Here is a 15,331-nt window from a genome sequence, read left to right on the forward strand (position 1 = left end):
ATTTATTAGAAATGAATAGGGCCCATATCTTGTCTCTGATCCCTGGACAAATCAACCACTGATGTGTCTCAGTTTCCTCATCTGAAAGGTAGTTCCTATGTATTACAGAGATTAAATGAAATGACATGTAAAGCATTTAGCACACATCGTTACTTTTCTGCCAGTATTTATCATTTTTAGTTTGAAGATATTCTTTATATGGCTCCTTAGAGTACACTGGTATTAATACTTATTACTTACCCATCTCATTCACTGCTGTGGGACTTTACAGTCATGGTAACTGGCAGCCTATCTGACCCCGGTGTGCACACTGAAATGAAGATTATTGTAACTATACAGCAAGGCAGGATGGCTATTATTTAAAAATGGCCAAAGATCTGGAAATGAGTTTCACTAAGAGACAGGACAAGTATCAATACAAGCCCTAGCACAGAACTGCCATTTTATGCTTAACAGAGTTTGTATTTTGAAGTTCACTCTCCTTAATCTTGGTACACCACCAACCATGAGCTAGGTTTTTATTTTTACATTAAGCAGCAATTTCTCCTGTAGTGGTAATCTGACATCATCTGATAATGTCTCTAATTTTTTTGGATTCACTAAACTAACTCATAAATATCAGCTACTGAAGCCACACATCCCAAAGCAAATTACACAAAAAACAAAGACTTTTAAGCTATTATAAGAAGAAACATATTTAGCATGAAGTTTATATCTACAATTTGGGGATACTGAAAAAGTTGCAGAATTCTGAGCTTCAAAGTACCAAAAATAAGGCCCATGTAACTAACTCCATGAGGTGTCTAGCTGAACAAAGGATGTTAGAAAAGCCATGACACCCAGTTTCTCTATCCTGTTTCCTCTGTAACAGCAAAATCATTATACTAGGAAATGTCTGGATGTTCACAGGTCTTGATGGTTTATATGGAAGCCCTTCTAATGTCTCTCTAGCATAAGCACTGCTAACATGACCTGGGCAGCAGACGATAGGCTTAGAAAAAAGCTGTCCCAACATAGGCTAGTCCCACAATGCTAAGGAGTTATTATTTTCCAGAGAGGCACTCTGGCAGCAGTAAGGTTTGGGAAGGCTGGAAAAAGGGAAGACTTTTTGAGTGGTTCAGGGAAGCAGAATGAAAAGCTGCTCCCAAGATGTTGCAGAAATGGTGCTTGGAACAATGTAGCAACAGAACAGGCAGAGGCAGCCACCACTAGGAAATTCTTCCTTTCATGGCCATAGAAAAAAAGCTCTCACAACACAAAATTGTATGAACATTAACCACTACCAACTATATAAAAACACATGTGCATGTGGACAAAGCATAAAGGAAAAAAGCCCATAAGAAGTGTTGGGGTGGAGGCACATTTGTTTAAAATTTCACTTACACAATGAAAAAACATGATCTTTTTTTAAAGAAAAGAAAAACAGTACTTGTATATAAAACTTCTTTTCACTTGCTAGGTAAGTGTCCATTGGCTGGAGGAGGATCAGCTTGCACTCCCCTGCCTCAGCAGCCTGTGTGTTATAGCAATGCTCTGTCTGCACAGATAAAAAGCTTTCTAAGAAAACAGCTATGGATGGAGGGCCAGAAGGTAAAGGTATCAGGTTGCTCTCTGCCCCCTGGCTCCTGCAGAACACTGCTGCCTCAACAGGAGACATACCCAAGGAATGAATGCCAGTCCCAACCCAAAACCATTTTCTTATTTCCAGCTGACTTTTTTTTTATCACATAACTCTGTAACTGTTGAGATTTTCATTTTTTATTTTCTTTTGAAACAGTACTCTAGTGTTTTGTGAAAAATACTCTGGGAGACGTTAATAGGTGTGTGAGAAATGTGTTACATGGTAAGGTTTAGGAAATGTTATGTAAAACAAAGGCAACTTTATTACTGCAACACTTGTTGGAGGCTTTACTATTCTCAAGTGTATTATGAATCTCCAACAGGGACTATATTAAACATTTCTAAAAATTTGGGGACAAGACACCTTTTCCCTTGGGACATTTTGAAAGTGTCCCAAGAAACCCACTTTGATGTATTTTTTTTAAAAGGCCCTTTTTTCCAAACTTCCAAAAATATTGTCAGTTGATACCTTTTACCTTACCATTATTTTTAGTATCTGTTATTTCTCATTTTTAACCTAATGAAAACCTTTTATGTTTTTAAACTCTTATCTGTTGACTGGCTTTCAGCCTTTTACCGTGCTTTATTTCTTATTTTTATCACACTTAAAAAAAACTCCTGATTGAACTTTATTGTTGATCTAAGTTATACATATACTTTTCCTTTTTTTTAATTTGGCTGTGCCATGCAACTTGCAGGATCTTAGTTACCTGACCAGGGATCGAACCCAGGCCCTGGCAGTGAAAGCACTGAGTCCTAATCACTGCACCGCCAGGGAATTCCCTCAATATTATTTTAAGACTCATCTGTTTTACTCTTTTTGTAAAGTCCTTTCTGCATTGGGTTTTAAAAAACTTTAAAACTTTATTCCAACCCCTTCAAAGTTCTCACTTTATTTCAGCTTCAAGTTTTAATTTCTTAATCCTCATTTAATAACCATATGTTAAACATCTTTATTTCCTATATATTTTACTTATTTTATGATATTTTATAATGCACAGCTGAACAAGAAGAACCACAGCAAAGAGCTCAGGAAAAGCGATGGATGGCCTCTCCCCATGGCCCCTTACTCTCACACTGGTAGCTGCTTTTCTAGGCTCCCTCATGCAGAGCTAACATTTTTCACAAGGATCAATTAAATACATATATGAGATACCCCCAAAGAAAGTCCCAAGAGCGGGAAAAAAATGATTATTCTTACATATTAGTGCTGCTTTTTAACAATAAAATGTTAGTTCCTATGTATTTGAGAGGTAGCAACATGAAGGTAGCTTCACTGTTTTGCATCCTGATATATAATCTCAGGGCACATCATAAAGCTGGGCAGGCTGGGTGCAGTTGTTGGGATGTCTGGAGTCATCTTCAGGAGTCTTTTCCCTCAATGTCTACTTCCCATTAATTTCCAAAACCTGTTCAATCTGCATTAAAAATACAGGCACTACCTCTAGCCTAGACTCCTACAAAAGCATTTAACAATCTCTCCATTTCAGGTGTATTCTCCTTTTATTCATCCTCCAAAGCACAATCAGATTAATCTTCCTAATATTTAGTGTTGATCATGTTAGTCTACCACAAACTCATTACCACCTTCCCCTTGAAACATCTTCCTCCTCCTGTACAGTGAACAGTACCATCCTGGGTTATGGCTTGAAGATCACTATTGATTACTTCTCTCCCGTCTTCTAGCTAGCATCCAATCCATTCCCAAGTCTTTTCAACCCCATTTTCTAAGTCTCTCTCAAATATGTCCATCCACTTCCAGCTACACACACTGCCACTACCTTGGTCCAGGGTGACCACCATTTCTCACAGGGATTCCTGCCAACAACCTTGTAACCAGTCTCTCTGCTTCCCCTCTATCTTCCAACAGGCTAGAAACAAAGTGAACTCTTGCTGAAATACAAATCCTATCTATCTCAGCTCCCATTTTAAATCCAGCAAAGTCTTCCTTATTACCTTCAAGATGAAGTCCACATTCCTTCATATGAGATACCAATTTATTTCTTCAGTCCCATCACTGTTATTTTCTCCAGGTCTCTGCACATGCTATCCCTCTGTTTCTAAATCCTCTGCCCAAACATCCCATCTCCCCCACCTAATCCCACCTTATCATCAGATTTTAGCTTAAATGCTACTTCTTCCAAGAAATCTTCCTTCAACTCTGGGGATCTGCCTATGTGCTCTACACAGCAAAGCACATTATGTGCTTTCTATTACCTTGAACTAAAACTAAAACCAGTGCACTATATAATGGACGTGTTTGTTTACTTGCCTGTCTCCCCTTCTAGACTGAAAACATCCAGAGGACACAAATTTTCTAACTCACTTAAAATCCCCAGTACCAGGAACAGGCTTGGTGACAGCAGATGTTTAATAAATATTTATTGACTAATTAAACAAAAGGATTAAAATCCTTATAGCTTCTTTCCTCTGACTAAAAAAAGTCCTTGTTGATCATGCAGGTGATCAGGACCTACATAATCTGGACTCAACCTATCTGTCTAGCCTTTTCTCCCACTACTTCTGTTTCATTTACTTTACAGGATAATCATACTGTATTACTAGTTGGAACTTAAACATGCCCTTTACTTTCTTACCTGAGTAACTGTTCACTCCTGGAATCCCCACCTCTTCTTTCAGTTAAAATCAAGCCTAGTATTAAACAAAGATGCAAAAATGAAGACTTCCTGACTCTTTCCAGCCCATAGTCTCCCTTTCCTATGAAGAAATAAACATTATGAATTATATTCTGCCCGTACAATGGCTATGTATGAATTTATCTTAATTCCCTTAATAAAATATAAGTTTTTAAAAAGCAAGTAGAGTTGATTATTTGAGGACTCTGTATTTGTTAGTTTATATTTGCTCACTGAAATGTATTTTTAACACCAAAATCAATATTCACAGTGCTTTTGTGGTCATTTGTGAAGAGTGCAGCAAAACATTAGAGTCATCTGTCATGCATTCCCAGATGAGGTCAAAAAGTTGATGCTCTGTCTTCTTGTTTGAGTTCTTGTACTATAAACAAACGTCCTTTCTCTGGTCTATTCAGTACTGCTTTTTCACATCTTTATGATTTTTCTTGATTTCATTGTTTAATATGGCCCCCAAGCTGACTGCTGAAGAGCTGTCTAGTGTTTCTAAAAGTAAGAGGCTTATGATGTGCCTTACAGAGAATATACCTATGTTAAATAAGACATGAAGTATAGTGTACTTGGCCCTGAGTTCAATGTCAATGAATCAACAATATTAGAGAAGGTGACTTTAAACAGAAACACACGTAAAAGAAGGTTACTAATTGGTTGATGAAAATGTGACCAGAGGCCTACACAGGAAACTAACCCTGTACTTCCCCTATGAACAAAGGTTCAGTGTTCGCAGTGACTTTTTAAAACATAACTACCTCAAATAATCAGAATTGACTGTACTCCATGTTATGCATTTTTGTTTCCCTCTCAGTGCCTAACAATGAATGCCTCACATAAAACGGGTATTTAATAACTGACCGGTGAATACATAAATGAAATCTATGATCTCCTGGTAACAGAGAGGGGCGGATGGAAGATAAGGAAGCTGAGATTAAGATATGAATAGAGAGGACTAAAATAAACACCCACTGACCAACAAATACACAAAAGAGAATGACATAAGAAATACTACCCTCACAAAATTTCTTTTTTAAAAAGCTGACATAGAATGTTTCAATCTCAGGCTTTTGGGAATCACAGCAAGAAAGACTTGTTAATTTACTATATCCCTTAAAATTAGCTTACTGACCCCTAGCAAAGACTTAAAAAGTTAAGATACCTTGGCAAAGGACTTCTGTGTCCCACAGAAACATGTAAAGAGCTAAATATGAAATTGAAGGCTAAAAAAACCCCCCAAAAAACTTCAAACACTTTAAACTTCCTACTCATGCTCAGTATCAACTACGAATTTGAGCGCATCATGAATTTCACTTCTCTAGATGCTGGAATTCTAATATACAAGCAGCCCTCCCTTTGCAGCCTTGTTAACTGGAACTCATACATACTGGGCCAGGCCCTCACTTGGCACAATCTATTACCACAGAAGAACTGAGCAAAGCAAAGACTGCATAGCAGTAATTCTTGTGTGTTCCTTCCAAAGTAACACAAATGGCAGAGCTAAATGAGGACATTTTATTGCCTGCTTCACATTCTATTCCATAAGATGGCCATATATATTTGTTTATTGGTTCTTAAACACTTATGTAACTCTACAGGCCAGGCAATGTCTAAGCCCTTTAAAAACAATTCATCTAATTCTCCTAACAACTCTATGAGACAGTATTATTATCCCCATCTTACAGATGAGGAAACTGAGGTACAAAGAGGTTATCTCACTCTAGGCCACACAACCATTAGTGACTCAGTATTTGAACCTAGATGATCTGACTCCAGAGATAAAGGTCCAGAGCTTACACTCCTAACTGCTATGCTATAATCATGACTTTAACCAGTGCCCCCCTTCTACTCTTGTCCCCACCCTCAATCTATTATTCAACTCAGTACCAAGAGTAAGGTACATAAGTGAGATCATTTCACTCCTTTGCTTATCAAAATTCCTCACTGGCTTTATACACTTAAAATAAATCCAAACTCCATGCAGTGGCCTACAAGTCCCTGAGCCTATCACTTCTCTTCCACATGCTCTTACCATATTGTTCTCTAACTTTCTCACCAGCTCTTTCCCCACTCTGGGTCTTTGCTCACTCCATAATGCCCTCTCTCTGGAACACTCCTCCTTTACTCTGTGTGCTCTAAATTCTTTAAGTCTTAATGTAGATACCATATTCTCAGGTCTCATCTCACCACCCTAATTAAAACAGCCCCATTCATCATTCTCTACTTCAGCCCCTTTTCTTCATAACTCTCAAAAAATACGTAATTATTTTGCTTACTTGTTCTTTTTATCTCTCCCCACCAAAACTTGCTTACAACTATACTTCAAGTATCTGCAAGAGTTCCAGATGATCAGTAAATATTCATTAAGTGAATGAGCCAGGTTGTCCTGTGGCTTCCTGCAATCCTTAGTACAACACCTCATTCTCTTTGTTGTATGGGTATCTGACATGAGAAGCATACCTATAATTTGAGTTTTCTCTATCAGAGATTATCTAAGCATTAAGAATATAATTCATTCATTAAAAGATGATCATCACCATTTATTCTAAAAAACTCATCTGAAAAATATTATCAGTCTAAAGGGAATGTTAATTATGTAGTTATTATTTTCAAATTATTCCTTATAAATCTCAACATGACCAAAGGGATATTACCTATGTTAAATTCAAACACCAGTGTTGTATCTCCAGCAAATTTCTCAAGCTCTTCTAACTCTTAATGTTCAAATTACTTTTATTTAATTATTTAAAATTGTGTAATTTTGCTGCATTTTAACATTTATGCATATATAGTTATTTTTTTAATTGTTCAGAAAATGAGACTCTCAACATATGGCCAGTTTTTTCCAATTTAAGTCAAAAGTGTTTCATATTCCAAATGAGTTATCTATTTGGTTTGGGGGTAAAGTAGGCATAAGTCTACACTTAAGCTATACATCCTAAGATTATCTACAGGAAATTAATCTTCAATACTTATTTCTACAAATATCACAAACATAAGTATTTTACATTTGCTAGCTAAATAAAGCACCAACATCCAGCATTCTAATTAGAACAGTACTGCCATAATTAAGTGAGACTTAAATTACTCAGTAATCAGCTGCTAGTATAAACAATTCAAAAGCCAAACAGGAGATATAATAAAAAGTATGTGAAGTACAGGTAGATGGTTGTAACATGAAATACCATTAGGAAAAGTGTACTCTGTGACAGCATTTTATTGACATAATCAGATTATCTACAATGTATATACTTGTATAGCAAGTGCTTTGATTTTTGTCTTTTCATACTTAATTGATTCACTGAAAGCAAATTACATTGCTGGATGTGGGAATAGCAGGAGAGAATAGCAATGCAGCATCCTTCACAAATCTTATTCTCTTAAGGTTTAAAAATACGAAAACAAAATGTTAAACTTTAATTATCCAAAAGAAAAATACCACCACCACATTTCCAAAGAGGTCTTTATCCCATGTGCCACCTCTCTGTACTGTAGGTGTTCCTACATGTAAGAAGTTCTAGCAACATCTTAATTATGACAAAAATCTCTCTAATCTACCAAAAAATCTCTTTTTAAAATCTGTCCCACTGCTAAAAAGAACCAAAGCCAGGGGTCCTTGCAGAAATGGCTGACTCCAGGGCTGAAGCAGTGAAAATACAGGACAAGCTTGAAACACCTTGTGCCAGAAAGAGCGAAAAAAAATAAAACGGCATGACGAAAGGATACAGGCCAGCTTCACGGGGCTCTCACTGGCTACATCAGTGACAATTTGAGTCCTGAAATAAGTGGCAGACAGTAATGGATTACAATCCACTGAATAAAATGAAAATCCATGAGAGAGGGATGGAGGAAAGAAAAAAAATAACAGCTCTTGCTTAAAGTAAACTGATAACTCTGAAGAGAAGGGGAGGGATGAGCATCACTATTTTTAACCATTATAGTAAAGACTGGCTCAAGCAATCATCTGTAGATGCTAAATCCAGGGAGGAGTCTGATGAGGAGGGGGTCTCAGAGTATCTCCCCACAGATTGCTTATTACTTGCAATTAGATAAATAGTGACTATATGGTAGAGGAGTCAGACAGCACCTTGACTGAGTGACCAAAATTAACATCACTATTGAGCAACATACAGAAATTGTTTTCCCCCTGAAAAGGACACAGCATCACTTAATGTAATTTTCCAGCTCAGAAAACATAACCCGAGGAAGTATCAGCTAAACTTAAATTGAGGAATATTTTATAAAATAACTGGTCTATAACCTTCAAAAGTGCCAGTGTCATTTTTGTTAGGAAAGAAAGGTTAAGGAACTCTTCATTAAAGGAGAGTAAAGAGTCATGACAATTAAATACATGATCCCGGATAGAATCCTGTGCTGGAGTGGGATAACTGGCAATATTGGAATATGGGCTACAGGGAGATAAAATTATTGTTTCAACGTTAAATCTTCTGAATCTGCTAACTATATCATAGCCATATGGAGAATAAACCTTGTTCTTAGAAAATACACACTTGAGGCAAAGGGGTCATGTAACCTACTTTCAAATGGATCAGATGAGTGAGTGAGTGAGTGAGTGAGTGAGAGAGAGAGAAGAGAGAGAGAGAGAGAGAGAGAGAGAGAGAGAGAGAGAGAGAGAGAGAGAGAGCGTGCGTGCGCAGAGAAATAGAGAGTAGAAAAGGAGGGAAATGACAAGTAATTATGGCAAAATCTTAAAAATTGGTGAATATGGATGAAGGGTATACAGGTATTCTCTTTACTATTCTTAAAACTTTGATTTCAAAATAAAAAGTTATTTAAAAATCTGCCTCACTGCACAACACTGTGAATGTGCTAAACGCTACTGGATTCAACACTTTAAAATGGTTAATTTCATGCTATATGAATCTTAACAGCAATAAAAAACATTTTTTTCCCTAAAACTACCCCTCTAAGTAACACAAATAACTTGGAACAAAGTCAAACTTCATGAAAGGATTGATTGGTTTATTTCTTTTTCATTTCAAGCTGTCATTTTCTTGATTCTATAATTTGGAGAACATTTATTTCAGTGTCAAATTAGGCAGTAACTAGCTTTTTCAAGTGCAATCATTCCTCCATTAAAGCATCGAAGAGTTTTGATAGAGTGAACACTATACATTATGCTTTTAGATACAGAATGCATCAGTTTTAACGTAAAGGAAGTTTATCACAGTTAAAATGCATTATGAAATTTAGGCTCACCTGACTTTTTATAATTAGTATCATTCTATTTTATAATTAAATTATAGTAAAAAAGAACAATTAGTAGCATAGCATATGCAAATCATTCTTTTGGTACACCAGCTACCACACACACCCCCCAAACCACGTTAACATGTCAAGCAATGTTAAGTACTTATATGAGTAAAAAATCCTCAAGGTTAAACATTTCACACAACTTATAAATAGGCCAATCACACCCTCAAGGACTCTCTTAGGATTATTCTAGTTACAAAGTTCTCATGAAAAACAGTAATCTATTACCATTTTTTTTAATAACAAAAGTTAATAAAAGCTAGCTAAATGTTATATTTAGATACAACAGCCATGTTCTATTTATGACTCTAAATAACTAGGACACCCATTCCCACTTGCTAGAAAAACTTTTAGTTAAATATTTAGCATAACATATTTATTTGAAAATTGCTCTGGAAATACCAGTCATTTCAAATTCAACTGTATATCTTATGACACACGTTAACAATTCAAGCACAAGTTCCTCAAATGCAACTTCTAATAAATTTTGAAAGCGTAAGCTCCTGAGGTCCATATTTTTTTTAAAGTATGGGAATATTATTCCTATTCAACAACCAGAAACAGTCCTTCTCTACTTTAAGCAGCTTCAGACTTGCATTGTTTTGTGTGTAAGTTTAATTGCGAAACAATCTTTCCTATTGCCGACAGTTGCTTAAGGTCACTTGCTCAGGTTACTTAGTAAATCAATTTTTTTTTTCCAAAAAAGAAAGGACAGTGTGATGTTTTTCTTATCAAGAGATGTCATATGTTAAACTGGTTTCAGAAGCAAATCAAATAACCCAGTGTATTAAAAAAAGAGTATAGCATAAGAATTGTTAGCATTATAAATCCCAATTCTAGTTTTTACAGGTATAATAAAAGAGTAGCTACTAAAATAACAGTAAAAATTTTACTGTTAAAGGGGTTTAGTTTATTAAAATTATTTGCCAACTTTTAAATTCCTACTCTTTAGAACTAATCTAAGGAATGACAGTTTTTGTTCACCTATATCTTTTAATTTTAGGTTACACCTTTTTAAAGCTATCTCATAATGACCAAACAAAACAAAAGAACAAGAATTTACTGAGAACACAATGGTAAACCTTTTCACAATATATTAACTCATTTAATTCTCTCAACATTCCTGGAAGGTAGACCTTATGCCCATTTCATACAGAAATGCACAAAAAGTCTCTTGACTTATGATGTCTTCCCTCAAATTACTCCTCCCACCCCTCATTTAAAAATAAAACTGAAACCCAAAGAAGTTTGCTCAGCTTGGGCATACTCATAACAAATTATCTTTTAAAATATGTGGCACCCTATTTAAAATACCCTATTAAGGTAAGTTTATTAACTGTATTATGAGACTCCTTCAGGAAAAAAATCTAAAAGAAAGTACTAAAATTACTTAAGCTTAAAAAAAAGCATAAAACCCTTCTAAGAGAATGACAAAATTATGAAACATCCTGCACTGGGACAATATGTGAAAACTACATCTTTGTAGACACAAATGCTTGACGTTGTAGTTTGATCACATCACTTATAGATGTTTTCACTTCTATGTGATTAAGTTCAGATGCACTGCCAAATATCAAACACTAACTGAAAGTATATAACTAAGAAATCCTATCAATAGAATAATAAAATGAGAAATCATGCACCTCAGCAGTGATAAGTTTGTAAAACTACCTGTAAGTGAACTCAAATAATTAAAAAATTTTAAATAAAATTTAAAACTTAAAAATATTGTCAGCAATAGTTTTTTTCCATTTTCATCCACGATCGATTAAACTTAGATTTACTCAAATGCATTTCCAAATCCCAAAAACTAGGCTCAATTTTTCTGACATGAAGGAAATTGTTTCCAGAACCTCACTACTAAAATTTTGAAGCCTATATAATTTATTTCCTCTCAAACTCAAACAAACACAAACCACCAAACATCTACACTTTAAATTATTTAATCTGGACTATGTGATTGGGGTAGAAGGGGGACCTCCCTTTGCAACAGAACAGCTTCTTAGACAGTATTCAGTAATGTCATCCTCTGCTTGGAACCATTTGGGAGTAGGTTCTTATCAGTGAGCCCACATCGTTTGACCTGTGTTTAAGATTTTTCACTCCATGTTTGATTCCTTATTTGGCCTTATCTTCCTTTCAGCAAACACATATTTTGAAATACCAGGATCTATCTTTTTCATTAAGCCTTTGCTCTGTCTGAATTGTTCTTTCCATTCTCTGAATTTCTACAGTATATATACCTATACCCCAAATTCAGATATCATATCATCTTATATTATTCTTTTTCATGTGCTTGTCATGTGCATCCACTTCACAGAATCATAAGCTGCTATTGGAACCATAAGGTCTGTCAGTCAGTTTACAGTACTGTACAGTGCTTGTTGTAGATATTTAATAAGCACTCACTGAAAGATCCTTATAAGATATGGCGAAGATTAGTAAGGGTATCAGTAATGTATTTTCAGTTATTATATACCATTTAAACACAACCTATGCCAAAAACATACTCCTTGGATAGGTACATAACGAACTAAGGAAAATTATTCCCAAATTATTCAATCTGAGCATAAGAAAAATTGGGAAAAGTTGTACATAAATCAGGGTAATAAGACATAGCACTACAGGCACAGTTAACTGACCACAATATAAAGATCAAAAAATTGTGTGAAACTTATTAAAGTTGTGGAAGCTGGCTACAGGGGACTAATTCTGAAACACATACTACAGCTCATGACTGTCATGACATTTTTTTTTAGGATTAATTACAGTGAGCAAGTTCATTACAAGAAAAAAAAGATTTCCTTTTTCACCTACAACTGTTTGCTTCTCGATCGTTGAGGGGCATCCTACTTACATTATTCAGAGTATTAAAAGAGGCCAGAAAAATTTTCTTTTATGACTGGTACATATACGGAAGAAAGGAATAAATACTCATTGAATTTGGTTCAGAAGCTTATTATAAACTTTTTTCAAGTAATTTTTAACTTGTTTAAAGCATACACTAGTAATTCACCTCTATTACAGTGAATAATGTCTTGTACAAGTTAGCAAAAACTGTTAAATATATGTTCTGAAAGCAGACACTAGATTTAAATCTAGACTCTATTTTCTAGATGTGTTACTTCGGGCAAGTTTCTGGACTTCTCTGTGGTCATTTTCCTCAACCACAAATTCAGAATAATAATAATGTTGTCACTATTGTTCTTGGCACATGACAAATGCTCAATAACGATTTGTTTTTATTAGAAATATCTGTACTTAAAAGATTTCCTCAGTAATATAAAACTTACCAAATTTAACATACTCATTCAAAAAAATATTTATTGAACACCTACTGTACGTCACACACTGTACTTGGAGTAACTAATATAGCAGTAAACAAAACGAAGTCCCCGCCCTCAACGAGCTTATATCCCAGAGGCAGCAGACGGAACAGATTATAGGATTAAAATTTTTATTTGGCTTCATGAGAAATGAGCCACACTTCAGAAACCCATTCAGTACCAAACTTATAACTATAAACCAAACATATCAAACTAAGGATATTATTTTTAACCATTATGGTTTAACTTCAAGTAAAAAGTTTTAATCATACAATCTTAAGTCACTTTTAAAAATTACAAGTGATGAATATGCACTGTTCTTTAATGATTTGCTAAAACTGCTAAAACTGCATAGAAACAAATAGCAAGAAAAATAAGAAATTGAATTTTAAATATATGTCTTCTTTCTATTATAAAAATAAAAGCTACCTAAGGGAATTCCCTGGCAGGCTAGTGATTAGGACTCCATGCTTTCACTGAGAGGGTCCCATTCAAGCCCTGGTCGGGGAACTAAGATTGCATAAGTCATGTGGCATGGCCAAAAAAAAAAAACCCTATCTGGACGAGAATTTTTTTGAGTGAAACATTTTTAAATGCATACATACACGTTTATCACATAATGGTGAGTTTGTGTGGAAGTTATAAAAAAATTATTTATATTAGAATTAGGTAGAATTTACTCTCCTAAGAATTTCTAAACTAAATACAATTCGTATGTCAAGAGAAGACACTCCAAAATAATTGGCTAACTAGACTTCTCTTAAGTACAAAACACTCTTGGCTATTGTTGCACATTAACAAAATCACTCATATTTACTATAGTCATAGTCATGAGGAGCTATCAATACATGGGAATGCATTATGTTATTTCACCTGTATGAAATTACCTGGCTAAAGGGCTCTGGTAAGCCAAAAGAATTTCTTGCCAGTTTGGGAGAGTGTACCGAAAAACTGGAAAGCACACTGCAATGTGCTTTCCTTATATATACTGCTCATCCATTATCAGAGATTATGAATTGGATATCACATTTTAGAGGATTCTTTTTCTTGATTTTGTTCAGTTTTTTTAAGGATAGACTGTCAACTTCAAATTGCCCTCACAAAATATATCTTTTTATATTGTAGAAGAAATATTTTAGATTAGCAGCATCTTTAAAATCTTGAGAAAATACAAAACAAGCTGAATAAAAATTAGCAGATGGAAATGCAATATGTCCTTCCAAAGACTTTATTCCTTACTTATGTCTTTTGAAAGAGTTATTTCTGTAATATGCTTTACAATATTAAAGGCATTTGTGATTTGGTGAACACAACATAAGGCACATATTACAGATATTTTTATAAGTTCTCCTATACATTGCTTACATGTCTATTGAGGTGAATATACATTGAAAATGATGATTTATGGATTAAGACACAGCTCTTATATACTTGTAAATAATCTACTTTGACATTTTCTTTACTCCTTCAAACACTATATTCCTTTCACTTTTCTCTACATGTTATAAATTGTTATAAATTACTTTTTTAATTATACAATAATGACAGTGTTTCAAGACTTTATGTCAAGTGCTATGCTAAGTGTTTCACATAAATATAATCCTCACAAGAACCCTGTAAAATAAATACCATCCTATTTTATAGATGGGAAAGTTTGGAGATACTGTCCCAATCCCCAAGATCACTATTTCTTAGCGGTGGACCTAAGATTTCAATCCAGTTCCGATCTCTGAACCACACTTCTTCCCAGATCCAGTAAACATCACATGGAGGTGTCTAAATATAAAAGTGTGTATAGGACTTCCCTGGTGGCGCAGTGGTTAAGAATCCGCCAGCCAATGCAGGAGACATGGGTTCGAGCCCTGGTCCAGGAAGATCCCACATGCCGCAGAGCAACTAAGCCTGTGTGCCACAACTACTGAGCCTGCAAGCCACAACTACTGAGCCCGCCTGCCACAACTACTGAAGCTCATGGGACTAGAGCCCGTGCTCTGCAACAAGAGAAGCCACCACAATGAGAAGGCTGTGCACCACAATGAAGAGTAGCCCCCGCTCACCACAACTAGAGAAAGCCTGCATGCAGCAACAAAGACCCAAAGCAGCCAAAAAAAATTTAATAAAAAAAGTGTGGATAGCTAGCAAATTACTATAAAAATATATAGATGGGACTTTCCTGGTGGCACAGTCGTTAAGAATCCACCTGCCCCATTGCATCATCATGCCAGCCTTGGCCACCAGAGGCTCGCCCCGCATTCTGTACCCCTCCCTCCCCCCAGCTTGAATGAGCCACAGCCCCCTAATTAGCTGATCCTTTAACCCCGTCCTGTCTGAGCGAAGAACAGACACCCTCAGGCGACCTACAGGCAGAGGCAGGGCCAAAACCAAAGCTGAACCCCAGGAGCTGTGCGAACTAAGAAGAGAAAGAGAAATTTCTCCCAGCACCCTCAGGAGCAGCGGATTAAATCT

The 15,331-nt window shown here is 35.6% G+C and overlaps 1 protein-coding gene across 4 annotated transcripts in view; it reads right to left on the minus strand.

Moving 5' to 3' along the window:
* The window catches only part of CLINT1 (clathrin interactor 1), a 64,870-nt gene that overhangs the window by 37,322 nt on the left and 12,217 nt on the right, over nucleotides 1-15,331 (minus strand). The window contains exon 1 of one of the 4 annotated variants that reach the window (XM_082649870.1): nucleotides 4,218-4,271. The exons of the other annotated variants lie outside the window; for them this stretch is intronic. The gene's annotated coding sequence lies outside the window, so the exon portion shown is untranslated. Of the gene's footprint in view, nucleotides 1-4,217; nucleotides 4,272-15,331 lie in introns of those variants that run through there. 4 annotated transcript variants of the gene reach the window in all.

The sequence above is a fragment of the Grampus griseus genome (assembly GCF_964374135.1).
Source record: "Grampus griseus genome assembly, chromosome: 3".
Classification (NCBI taxonomy): Eukaryota; Metazoa; Chordata; class Mammalia; order Artiodactyla; family Delphinidae; genus Grampus; species Grampus griseus.